The 13,381-nt window shown below is 46.5% G+C and overlaps 1 protein-coding gene across 14 annotated transcripts in view; it reads left to right on the top strand.

Annotated features, from left to right (window-relative positions):
* HEMK1 (HemK methyltransferase family member 1) overlaps positions 1–13,381 on the top strand; it is a 114,674-nt gene that overhangs the window by 86,495 nt on the left and 14,798 nt on the right. For 13 of the 14 annotated variants that reach the window (XM_064518634.1, XM_064518644.1, XM_064518643.1 and 10 more), the window contains one exon: positions 7,422–11,550. The exons of the other annotated variant lie outside the window; for it this stretch is intronic. The gene's annotated coding sequence lies outside the window, so the exon portion shown is untranslated. The remainder of the gene's footprint in view (positions 1–7,421; positions 11,551–13,381) is intronic. 14 annotated transcript variants of the gene reach the window in all.

The following is a 13,381-nucleotide window of genomic DNA, read 5'->3' as shown; positions in this document are numbered from 1 at the left end:
TATGTGGAATAAAGATAAATTCTAGCCATGATAAAATTACAGCAGTGCTGAATTTGGCACGCTTTCGTATAAACTCTTCAGAAAACCTCAGCTGAAAATTCTGTAGAAGGCCAGTTGCTATAAATAACTGTGGTATGTTGCAGTATTTCTATTTATGCTGCCATTGGAGTAAGAGCTATGGTGTATATGAGCTTTCAAAGCTTGTTTCCCATCTCCTCCGTCTTTACACACCTGGGATCTACTGCAGTGAGTGACCTTTTGTCAAAGTCCAGAGACACGTTCACGCACCGCAGTAAGTTGTGTTGCAGAGATGCTCCAGCTAGAGCTGGGCTGCGCTCCTGTGGCGTGGCCACGGCAAGGTCGGCTTGGGTGCCCAAAGCCATGCAGCTCTCCATGTGACCCTGGACTCCCAAACTGGGGGGGACTTGGCCAGGCCTGCTGCCTGCTCAGTACCTTGCTGTTCAGCCACGTGTGTGCTCCCTTCTTGAGGTATCATCACACTCCCACCTCCTTGCCCTTCTCAAGGGGCTTGCACCTATTTGGTGTTCTTCTTGGTCTGTTTTCCCCTATAAAGTCAGAATATAAGGTTGGGGGGGAAGCCTCCCAGGCATGTCCTTTCTTGTCAGGCAGAGCACTGAGGGATGGTTTTGCTGTGCTGTTTATACCCTGTGGGAGTGGGAGCTGAGGTGATCTCGGTCACCCCTGCCTCCTCTGAGTCCCAGGAGCTGGCTGGCTTCCCACAACCCAGCTGTAGCCACGAGGGGCTGACTGAGCTATTGCAATTTCCCTGGACACATCCGGGGATCTCTGTGGGTCTGTGCGCTGCTGTGACCCACGGCCAAACTTGCAGTGGGATCCTTGGAAGGTGCCCCAAGAGCAACACTTCGCAGTGCTACTCGGGAGCCCTCCTGCCTGGCAAAGCCAGAGGCTGCAGCACATCTGTCGTCTTCTCTGCCTTTTTGCTCTTTATAAAGAGTATAGATGGGATTGAAGGGATCATCTGGTATATCCTGATGCCCCCCCCACCTTGCTTTTTAGGTAACCAGAGTGTAGCTCTCCACACTCTAGTGCTCTGTGTCCTCGTAACACACTTGATTAATTCCGGAATTTCAGTGCAGCTGGAGGATAGGTTGCTTTACGAGTTACTCCAGTAGAGAGAGGGCAGCTGGAGCTCTACAAATAAAGAGCATGTGCTGAGTGCGTCCTTGGCCTTACTTCCACCACCCTCGTGTGCTAATCGCGGCTAATGGGCTTTCATAGTGAGCAGCGGTTCCTGTCATGAGTCACATAGAAAAGTGCAAGTAAAACTCCCCTGTTACCACTTCTCCAGGTGTTCAACCCCAACCTTAGACACCCCTGTGACAAGGTGTGAGGTGCAGGCCAGGCGTTGATCTTTATCCTTTCCAGACACCAGAGAAAGTCCATCATCAACTCTGTCTGGTTCTCTGAACAACGTTTCCAGCAGACCTTGTGGTTAGCATCTTGTCCTCTGGGTTTTCTGTTTCACAGAATTTGCCTGTAGAGCAAAGGGGTTTTTTTCTTTTCTTTTTTTTTTTGTTTTGTTTTAATAAAACATGTTCAATTAGCTTCCTTAGAAAAACCTCCCTCAGTCTGCTGATTGGGTGTTTGGCAGAGGAGGGACTGCTGTCAGCATGTCTGAGTTCCTGGAAGAGCTGAAGTGCAACGAAAATGACCCCAGGGAGCAATGGGCTTTCTGCAGAAACCCGACCGTCTGGGAGAGGGCTGGCTGAGAGGAGGTGCTTTTAATTGCCCAGCTAGTTTCTTTTCTGACAGCGAAATGGAGGGAATGAGAGGAGGAGAGTGCCACAGGAGTGTGTGAATGGGGTGCCCCACAGGTGCCGTCAGCATCACTTCTGGGGACCCAAAACCTCTGCAGATGACACATCTGCTGCATGTTCTGTCTTATCCACACTATAGAGTTTTACTTCTAGATCTTATTCCTGTTTGTATGGTTTCCTTTGCCTTTCACTGTTTTACTTGCACTGTACTTCACTGCCCTCTCTGCTTTTAAAGAAACAGACCTCAAAATGCAAATATCATAGCTCCAGTTTGGTCTTTTCCTTGACTCATACTTCTGGTCTGTTCCGCTGACAAGGCCAGTTACCATCCTTTTTGGATCCTTGTCATCCCCCAGATGTTCTGGGACTTTCGGAGTTGCTTCAGGTGTGTTTCTTCTTTTATCTGAACCAAATGCCTTTTGCGTAGTGTATAAGGGCGTTCATGGAAGAAGGGAAAAACATCACCTCAGTCCTCTCAGTGGGGTCCAAAGGGAATTAACATTAAATGAAAAATCTGCATATGGTCCAATCTGGAAATTTAGCAGCACTGCCAAGGACAGATCTGGAAGTTGCTCTCCACCCCGGCTGGCTCACCTCTCTGTGGGTGCAAGAGCAGCTTCCTTGGGGTGGGACACTTGTGTGCAGCCGGTGACGCAAGCGAGTGGGTGGAAGGCACTTCTGCTTTGCACTATCAACCTGAAACCACGGTCCTGGAAAATGCATGCACCTGTTTTGCATGTTTGAAATGAGAGAGCATCATCTAAGACTATGGGCTCAGTTGGCCCTAAAATCTAAATTGCTTCCTTGCCTGCACAGGTGGTTCTTCCAAGTTTAAGGCTAAAAATGAGGTGCACTGCTGTCGATGTTATGCTTGATCTGTGGATGGCTTCTGCTGAGCCAGCAGCAAATTCAACTCTGCTTCTTGGCTGGTGAAAAATCGGGAACAGCCATGCTTTTGTTTCCCACCCTAGGATGCATGGACAGCCCAGTAACATGAGTTTCCCCCAAAGGCTCCTCCGTTCCCCCATCAAAGCCTTTTCTTGGGCTGTCTGCAGTCATTGTTGCATGTTCTGGGTGTGATTCCCCTTTCACACACACTTCCATGGCTTGAGTGACTAAGCTGGGAGCTGCACCAGATTCACTTCAATGTAAGAGACCAAATCAAGTCCAAAGTATTGTACATAGGTTACAAAACATGTGTGTGCCATAGGAAAGAGGGAAAAAATATTCTTCCAATCAGGAAAAGGTCCAACCCAGTTAAATTCTCCCTCCAAGCCCTTTGGTTTGCTGCAACAACAAGCTTTGGAGACTCAAGAAATTAAATGTATACCTAACAAAAGCACTTGACATTTAACAGCCCAGGGAAATGACACTAATCAGTTATGTTGTATAAAGACAGCAGGAGGGAAACATTCTTTCGTAGCTGGTTTCTTTCCAAGCAAATCATCTTAGTCATCTACCGTTAAGCAAACACATGGTGGAATAGGTGTTTGTCATAAGAAGGGTGCAGCTACGCATAATTAATGACAAAATCCAACTTTCCAGGAAAAGCTTATTAGCTGATGTAAGGAGTCAGACCTGCTCAAGTATTCTAATGTTATCCTACGCCAGCTAAATCACTTCAGAATGAGTTTCCACACAGCAATTATGATTCATCATGTTCAGCGCTTAGCTACCTAGCAAACAGACAGGGAAACGATGGACCGTCTTTGACACTCAGGCAAGCGGAGTGCTGGTGTTTGTGAAGTAGCGATAAAAACACAGAGTGCAGGCAGTCACCACCGTACGCTCCGTCTGAGAGGGAAAGGACCGGGGGAAGAGCTCGTGTAGCTGGGAGCCCTGGAGACAGCTTTATTCCCTGAGTTTAGAAAGCCAGGCTTAGAAGTGTGGGGTTTTTTCTCTGCATGGAGCTATGCAGTTGATTCCCTTAAGGAGAAAAGATTTAGTTAAGTCCCTTGTGCCTTCTTTTATTGTCCTCCTGTTCTAATGGGCTTGTCTTATCTCCAGCAGTACTGGGCAGAAAGGTTGCGCCGCTTGCAAATAGCGATTGCTACGGTTTGAGACAGTGTGGCAGAGGGCAAGAAAGTCACCTTTGCGCAGAATAGCCTTGGGCCTTGGCTTTCCTTCCTGTTAAGGTTACTTAGATCAGTTTGATCTCAGTGGAGGCAATAAGGCAGAGACTCAGCCCCTTTGTGGGCTGGTTATAATCATTTCTCCTGAATTGTTTTGGAGGTTGTTTTTAAATTGCGCTGTATGAAACACTTCGGGCTTCAGCAGAGCCGCGCTAAATTTGGTGACGGGCTTTTTGCCCGTAGTTCGCAAAGGGCATTGCCGTTGCGGTGGTTCCCAGCCGGACGTGCGGCCCAGAGCTGAACGCCAGGCTTTGTGCTGAGGCTCTGAGGATCATCCCCAGGCCTCGCTTTGGCAGCCCTCAGGGTCTTACGTAGCCTGCATTTCATCCGTCCGCAGCCCCACGTCATATAAATTCGTTGACCAGACACGAGGTGCTGACGTAGACCTGTGTCATCCATGGGGACAGAGGAACGTTTTGAACAAATGCTCTGTTCTTGGATTGTTCAAAGGCTTTTGAATAAAGTACAAAGGATTTAGTTTTATCTTAAGGTGCCAGTAAGAACTGCTGATAACTGGAATAACTGGTTTAAATGAACACCGCTATGGTCTGTCTGTTTTGAATTTGATGAAGAAATGACCTACTTTCTGCAGGGAGAGCTGTCATTTTAAAGCAAATGTTAGATTGTTGCTTAATAGCTATGTAGGGTTTGAAGTACCTTTAATATTCCTACTTTGTCCTCAGCTGCTGAATTTTGTAGCTGCCTTTATGTGTCTAAGGTCAGGCTGGTCACCACTGATAATTCTGTACTGCTGAGACATTTTCTGATGATGTGGAAGCAGATCACCACTATGGGGGACAGAAAGGGGAGATGACATGAGAACTGACCTCATCCAGGCACTTCTGTCAAGTGCCACCTAAGAGATGAACATTCAGTCCTTGTATCCTCAGCGCTTTAGTTCCTCCCTCCCCAGCAGATGCTTTGGAGTACTGTGGAGAGGAGGCCCAAAGCCCCTCTATCTCTCCGCCTGAGAAGAACAAAAGAGGAAATTTTCCTTATCTACTAGTTTTCCCAGCATTCCCTGGATGTGCACACTGTTCAACCGGGAAAGATTACAGCTGCTTTGGAGCTTTTTTTAAAAAAAAGTGCTTTTTTTTGGCTGGGATTCATAGATGTAAATAATTATTTTTCAGTCTCTATCCAGAGACTTTCTATCCAGATTGCTAGCATCGTTGCCATTTTGCTATACTGACCTTATTGCTCTATTTAAAGGTTTTCTAGTATGCCTATACCACCATCCCTTTCTTTGCTCCTGTTAGAAGGTAACAAGCCATGAGTTTTTGGGGGATAGGTGGCGAGTTAAGAGGTCTGCATCTCTTGAGTAAGACTTCAGAACAACATGCTTGCTGTTGAGTTTTGTTGAGTTTTAACCGAGCCAGGTTAGATGAGATCCCTGCTTTCATCTCAGCATAGGTACTGATCTCGGGATTCAGAAGCTGGGCCTGGAAGCTGTACTCAAGCTAAAGAGAGCCAATATGAACAATATTTCATCCCTCCTATATGATTTTGGAGGTGTCTTCCACGGTCATGAGGTGGGCTCTTTCTTTGGCAATGGCTGACTTCCAACTGGCTTGAATGCCTTATTTACGGAGATGGAAACGGGACTGCTTTCTTTCCCTCTTCCTCTGGTTTATAGCATAACATATACTTCTCGTTTGACTTCATCTCCATTTACATCAAAAAAACATCTCTACAAGGGAAAAACATGAAAAGTCAGTGTTCCTGACATAATTAAAACCTACAAAAGGAAGCATTTTAAATCATCAACTGCATCCAAAGCAGAACTGCTGTACTGATTATATCAGACATAAGAAGGTTTGAGGACAAAAGTAAAGAAACAATTTCCTTATCCTTTGGTTTCCTGAGATTTCTTCTTTGCTCTCTTGAAGTGCCCATCTTAAAAAGCAAACATACTGGAATAGAAAGGCACAAGAAATATTTCTATGTCTGTAGCTGGTCAAGGTAAACCCTACAGGGAGTGTTGACCTGTTAGCTATGTCATCTGGTATTTGTTGGGCTGTTACATGGGATAGCTGGCTATCTAGAATCAACCAGCAGTATAAAAATACAACTCGGCAGCAAGAAGAGCCTGTCTAGTTAACTCAGCATGTGTTCCTTCAGCATTTACACTTCTGCACTGCCTGAAAACCCTATTGTCAGATGAGGAGTTACTGTTTAGTTTTGCACTCACCACGGTTACACGATGTATGAATCCCTTAGCAGGGCACCCGTGGGCTGGGTGCTGATGGCCCATGCTGTGCTTATTGTGCTGTCCTCGTCTTTAAAGTGTAGTGTCTGCGTAACTCACTCACTCATGAAGCCTTAGGAACCTTCCCAGAGGGTCACTGACAAAAATCACAGAACGTGTTCCGTTTTCATTAGCTAATTTATTTTGTCAATAATTTCAGAGACAGTTTTGAAAGCTTTCAGTCTCTGCTGCAACATGAATTAATGATGCTGGGAAAGGGCTAACTGTAGGATATATGCAGCATTTAGTATGAGCCTTTAGGGCTTTCATTCCACCTGAGTGATAGGCTGAAGATGGATGCTGACTGCTGCCCATGTGCGAAGGGCTCAGTCCTGCTGGATCTGCATGCTAGGGTATACTCTTGAAGGAGCACTGAGAGGATGCAGGTATAACTCCCTAAGGGTTGATTTTTTGTTTCCAGGGACAGAAGGGGGGAAGAGATGCAAGATAATTAAGAAACAGCCTCTTTGGCAGGTACCCCTTTCCCTTACCCTAAGCCTAAGAGAATATTTCTTTTGGCTCACAGGAAAAGAAGTGTCCTTGGTTAAAGAAGATCTTTGCCAGGAGTATTGACCTTCAGTCAGCTAATTCCTCTAAGGACATCTGAGACAGAGATGATGATGATTATTTGGGTGATAATAGGCCAAAAGGAAAGTACAAACAAACTGCAAAGTGCATGCACAAATGCCTGCTTGTTGCCCCCTGCAAATGGAGTAGGAAGCCTAAGCAAGATAATATATTTATTTGTATTGTTAATTACTCAAGTGGGCCTGGGTTGATAATGCGGAGCAGGGGTTGTCTGGTTGGGTTATAGAGCAGACCGTCTCTTTCTAAGCTCACCTCTCTTCCTAGCCAAGATTGCATGGAACATTTCCCCTTCCAGTAGTTGCAATGAACCCTTCCTTTCGAGTGAAGATTATTACTGATATGAAGAAATAATACCAACGTGCGTATTTTCTGTAGAAATCTGCTGATATGCTTTTGCCTTTGGAAACAACAGAAGGCAGCATGTGGCAGTTTCACTTGCCACACCGGTCGGTGTCACGCAAGTCGTGCGCTGTGACTTGTGACTGGGACGTGAGCTACCCTTTTCTGAGCTTCCGTATCTTTTGGTTTCAGCTGCCTGGCTGATATGTACTGGTTTGTGTTATAAAGGCTCACTAAAGACAGCCTATGCAATGTAGTCAGGCAGAAGAGAGCTGAGACACGTTAAAAATGATAGCCTTGCGTTGCCTTCTTCAGGTGGCACGTCCAAACCGGAGGGAGGTCCGTGCCGCCGAGCGTGGAATGCGGACTGGCACCGCGGGGGGAAATTCCCTTCCGACGCCGGAGCCAAGCTGGCAGGTGCCGTGCAGCCTGGGGCGCCCAGGGAAGGCAGACTGCAGGCTCTGCTGACAAACCGAGATGGGCAGCTGGAGGAGTGGCACACGAGCTCTGGTTTGTGTCATCTGAATGGTCTACACTGAAAGTGAAAAGTGTAGCTCTTCACTTTGTGACAGAGTCAACGGCTTCTGCAACAAAGCGTTTCCCCACTAATTTAGTGACCAAACTCTTCCTCCCAGCTAGTTCTCGCTATCCTGAGGCACTGTGGTTATTACGACATTTGCACGCTCCGGCTTGGAACCGCTGTTTGTGAACACCCCTGAGTCAGCAGCCCGGCAGGTCACGCTCACCCTGCTCTTCACTCGTACGGATCTGATCAGCCAGCAAAGTTTATTGCATGCAGCTGAAAGGCTTCAACCTCTTCTGCTCATGGAAGGAAGAAAGTAATGCACATTCCCCATGTTGGCACCATATGGGGCTGCTTAGCCCCCAGCTGTTTCACCGCGTTCCAGCACCCCGCAGCGCTATATTGTGTGTGTTCGTTGCAGAGCGTCGCCCGGCCCTGCTCAGCCTTCGCAGCACAGGCATGGAGGGAAAGAAATTAGAGGACTGAATTGAAACGAGCCTTAGAAAAATATAAGGAGTATTCCCAAACCAAAGGCACTCCCCATTCACTATATGACAGAGAAGCCAGGGAAATAGTTTCAAAAAGACTTACAGAGATTTTACGAAAAATTCCCTGTGAGTAATGTAATTAGGTCATGCTTTAGGCTTTTCAGGCTTAGGTTTTAATCATAAAAATACCTTTTATCGCTGTTTAACTATTTCAGATGTGTGCCAATGCATAGCATGTGCACTGTGTAACAAACGCTTCTTCAACTTATAGGCTTGGAGGTAGTGTTTTGAACTCTGCCTCTGCAAGGTTTGGCAATGAACGCTATGGCACTTGCATGATGGGAAGAATTGTTGCCAAGTTGGGTAACTTCTGACAAGTATAAACACAGCTCTGCTTTCTGTAAACTAGATTTCAAATCATATTGCTGCTCCTGATGAAGAGACAGACCTGACATTTAAATATGCCACCTTTTTGATTAGCTATTAAACCTTCTCTGTGCTGGTTTGCATTGAGTGAGCCTGTAAAGAACATAGAGCAAGGGAGCAGCAAACACCGTGGGGTGGGGTAGGGTGGGGTGGGGTGGGTGCCCCAGGAGCTTTACTTGGGTCTGGCTGTCTCTTTGTCACAAATATAGCCCAGATTTGTTGTTTCTAAGAGCTGTCACCACTGAAAGATCTGTGTTAGCCAATGTGAAATGGGTTTGCTGAGACCAGCCCAGGTTTGCCTGCCCAGTTCTCCATGGACTCAGGTTTACACCCTGAAATGGCATTGCAGATGTACCAACTGGTGTATTTGCAGGCAAGTTCAAGAGAAGGCAGAACTTTACAGTGCACAATGCCCTTTCCTTTCTCTCTTAATGAAGACATGTCCAGGCCAGGACTTGTGTGTGCTGGTGGGGTAGTATGCGAAGGAAAAGTCTTCTTATATTAAGCTGCACTTGAGCGTTATGGTTTCCTGTATAACACCTTTCTGTCATGCCATTCAAATCAAAATTATGCCAGGGATAAAATCCTTGCCTGTAAAACCTGGAATATTAAATTGGCCAAGTTCAGCCCTGAAGTAAATTCCCATCGTGCTCAATGGGAAACAAGCCTGGATTTAGCCCATTTTGTTTTGCAGGTTTCACAGGCAGGGCTGATTCAGTAATAGCAACACTTCTCCAACAGCTGCGATCGGAAAAGTTGCATTATAGCTTACAGATCAAGGCAACCACATGATTCAGTTACGCAGACTGCCAGGCTGGGGTCCAAGAAACTTAAGTCCCGGCTGAGCTGTGCCAGCGATTTTTGGTTGATCAGCTCATCCTTTGTGCTTCCACCTGACATATTTTTATCATAAGTTTTGGGGAGATATCAAGTCTCTGATTATGTTGGAGAGTATCTAGTATCTCAGTAGCCAGTATGATTTCAGGTTTTTCTTGTCCCTGTAATTGAGTACGATCGGGTAAATGTATTTCCTGCATAGGTAGAATGCTCTCAAAATACCTGTGTTTATAAGGACTGATATCATTTTTTGCACCTCGAATTTGAGCTGCTGTGAAGCGCAGTTATACTGCAGTTAGGAAGCAGTGTTATTTCAGGAAAAAAAAAAAACTTGCCAGTAAGCACCGAGAAAGAAGAACAAGGAGATGGGAGTAGTTTCAGTTGCCCAAAGGAAAACCCTCTTCTGCAAATCTAGGTCTGCCAAGGGCTGGGAGCAGTTCTGCCTTAATGCCTTCCTCTGCTGGGATAGGACTGCTCTCTCTGGGGTTGGTCTTGTCTGTATTTAAATTACTCAGATGCGAATGATGCTGTAGGAATGCAAAACCAGCCCTGTGTGGAGCTGACCTTCGGGCCATCCAGCCCAACTCCCAGCCATCCTGTTCCCAGCTGCGGCCACTACCAAATGATTCGAAGGAAAATGCAAAGACTAAACCACAAATGATTTGCAATGTAACTTCCTTTTTCTCAGTTCTCATCCTCCCCTTTAACAAATATTAGTGAAAGCTCTGAAGCATTGTTACTTTCCCTCACCTTTTCGCATCTGAAATCCTTCTGAACGATTATGTTGGGATTAACTATGATGTTATTATGTAGAACCCAGACTGTATGTTCCTTACAGGAATCTTTTTCCTAGTTTCCTTTTGAGGAGTATTGCCCAGGCTAATGGATGCAGCTATTAGAATGATTTTTCCTCTGTCTGGGCTACATTTTCCTTACCAGTAACCTTTTCATCTGAATAATACAGCCTTTTTTCAATTTAAAAAGAATCTAGCTCTGGCTAAAATTTTGCTATAGTGTGTTCGTATACACCCATCTACCTGTGCGCTGCCACTACTGAAAAACTCTAATCTAACTTTATTCCTAGGCCCAGTTTGCCAGCTTCCTTTCAACTTTGTTGTTGTTGTTGTTGTTGTTGTTGTTGTTGTTTTTGATTTAGAGCAGAGATGATGATGGATGGCTGATTTTCGCAGCATTGTGCCTGCTCCCAGGGATGACTTTCTCCACTTGTGCGGCACGTAGCCCGAGCCATGGCACTGCTGCATTTCGCAGGATGCGTAAGAGGAAGACCAAAACGGGGTTCGCCTGAGGCAGCGTTAGCCTCCGGCTAAGAGCATGCCTCCACACGTTCCTCTGCCCTCACGCTCCGGCACACGTGATTATTAAAAAAGAAATGGGCAGGGCAGGGTGTGGGCAGAAAAGAGACGTGACTCAGAAGAAACTGAGTCTCAACGTGTTATCAAGGCGCTTAGCGACTGCGTAGCCCTCTTTTTGGTATCCTGCCATTAGGCAAGACTGGTCGGACTGGGTCCCCTTGTGCTCCTTATTATACAATAAATGCTAGGCTGCTGCTAGCAGAAACAGCCAAAAGGTTGAACATTTCTGCCCAAGGACAGGGCAGATCTTTTTAAATAATATCTCACTCCTACCTTTGGCTAATTTGTTTCATTAGGAGCTGCCTGGTCCAGTGGGGTTTTTTGTTCCAGTTTCCCCTGTGAAGGATAGGTGCAGTTCACTGAAAACGAGACACAAATGTTGTTAAAATAGTGCTAGGCATTGAGTGAGCTGAAAGATGTCATCTGGCATCTGGAGTTGCTCTGGCCCAGCTTTACAGGATATTCCTTTACCCCATGCTCCAGGCTGCTGGTGAGCTGAGGAGGACACGGTGTTTCTGCGGTCCTTAGGGAGAGGCAGGAGAAGACTGTGACACAAGGGCTTTGGACAGATCTGAACGCGAGAACATGACTGGGCAGAGCAGAAGAGCCATATGTACTGTGTCCAGTTAATTCTGATTTTTAATCTTAACTTCTTAGATAACGGGTGAGATTAACGATGGAATTTGGACTGGAAGTGCCATGTAACAGGCTGATTGCTTGAAATATCCGGCCGTGTCTGTCGTAAGAGAATTAAATAAGCTGATCCGCTTCATTTCTTGCTGATTCATCTGGCCTAGGTAAGGGAAAGCTGTGCTCTCGAGAGCATCTGGGGCATGGGATTATGTGTTCTTTGGTTAATATTGCAGAAACTCTGAGAAAAGGATGAGATTTCAGTAAATGGGAGAGCAGATAGTGCACACAGACAGGTTTCTTCCCTTGCACATGCTGCTGTTTCAGAGGGCTGATTCATGGGGAGGGAAAGGGAGACCGTATGAGCCAGCATGGAGCACCCCGTGTCTGACGAGCGGCAGGGCATTGCTGCTGTGGCAGTGAGCCACGTTCACATGGTTGCAGTCATGGACTGGCATTTCTATTCCTGATTTAATCGGTCTTCCTTTCAAGCTCGCAGTGCGGGCTCTCTGTGCCCGTGTCTGTCTGCAGGCAGAAACTGTGAAAAATGAGAGAATCCAATCAAACTGTCCTGCACGGGCTCAGCAAACCGTACAGGTGTTGCAGGGCGAGGGGTTGCAGCTGCCCGTCAGTGATTAAAAAGCTCTGCATGCATTTCCATGAACACTCCCGCTGCCGGAGATGTGGGACTCAATGGGAAAAATCAGTGCGCGCCGCATGGCAGTTTGGCACGGGACTTCTGAGAGCACCAACCTGCTGCCTTTAACAAAATGTGCGGAAGATGCAGGAGTGGGAGTTGCTAAAATAATGGCTGATGCAGTAAAGCCATGTATGACTGCTCTTCTATATTGGCTTGACTCGTGCCCATCGTTTCTACCTTTGGTCTGCAGAAAGGGGGGAGGGGATCATATAAAATCAGTAAACCCAGCTTATCGAAGAAATTACTTAATAATGTGTCAGAAATGCTACACCTTTCTCTTCAGTATTTCCCAGGGTTTTCAAAGCTCCCCTTCAAAGGTGGGTGCAACTTCTCCTTCCTTTTTATTTTTCCACTTACTCTGATTATTACTTTTTCCTCCCCCTCTACCTCACTTTCAATATTTCCAGTAAAACCAGGAGGGACATGATTGTTTTTGTTTAACAACTTCAACTTGAGCAGAATATTCCATTGCCAGCGTTTCCTGGTCTGCGTGCAATGGAAATTTATCCATGGGCTCCTATTAATGAGGTTCTGCAAACGGCATCTGCCAGTGCACGCCAACCCCAAGACTAGCATAGGATAGCACATGTTTTAGGAGCACATTAAAGCAATATTTTGAACTTTGAAGCCAGTGGATTCAAAAAGGGAGAATGATGGAGAGGAACTAATTGAGATCCAGATGCAGGGGGGAGTTGGGGGTTCCCTGACCTCGTTTTGTTGTTCCCAGGGGTTGAGAACGTGCCATGGCTTGCTCCGCTCACGACCACGGGGAGTGTGGCATGAACATCTCTCCTGGGAAATGACTGCGAAGGTGTTGCAGTGGAGTCGCGTGCCACTAGTAGGGTTCCCGCCGTGCAAAGCCCTGCTAGTTGATGCATTTCAGAGATGCAGGACACATGAGGTGGCCCCTGTCTCCCTCTGACACTATGGAGCAGATACGGCTACCTGGTGGCCTGCCAGCCTGCTGTGTCCTCCACGCGAGGTCACGAGAAGGGGAAAGGGTGCTGGGCTAGACCCCATGCGGGGGAGAGAGAGGCCCAGCTGCAGCACAACTTGGGGAAAAAGCTGATGCTGTGAGTGTCCCATCCCAAGCGCGGTCTGCGTTTTTTAGAACTTCTCTTTCAACATTACCATGAGCAGAGTTTTTCTTTGGGGCCAGCGTCAAGCCTGCTGTAAACAAGTTGCCAAACTTCCAATTACGTTCGATCTCCTTTCCCCTAGATTCGAATGGTTTTCTATGGCCCACAGAAGCGATATAAAAATCATTCTTGTGTTTTTCTACATCATTAAAGAATGTT

Source organism: Dromaius novaehollandiae, chromosome 12, assembly GCF_036370855.1.
Source record: "Dromaius novaehollandiae isolate bDroNov1 chromosome 12, bDroNov1.hap1, whole genome shotgun sequence".
NCBI classification, from domain to species: domain Eukaryota; kingdom Metazoa; phylum Chordata; class Aves; order Casuariiformes; family Dromaiidae; genus Dromaius; species Dromaius novaehollandiae.
This window is presented reverse-complemented; position numbering and strand designations above follow the sequence as displayed.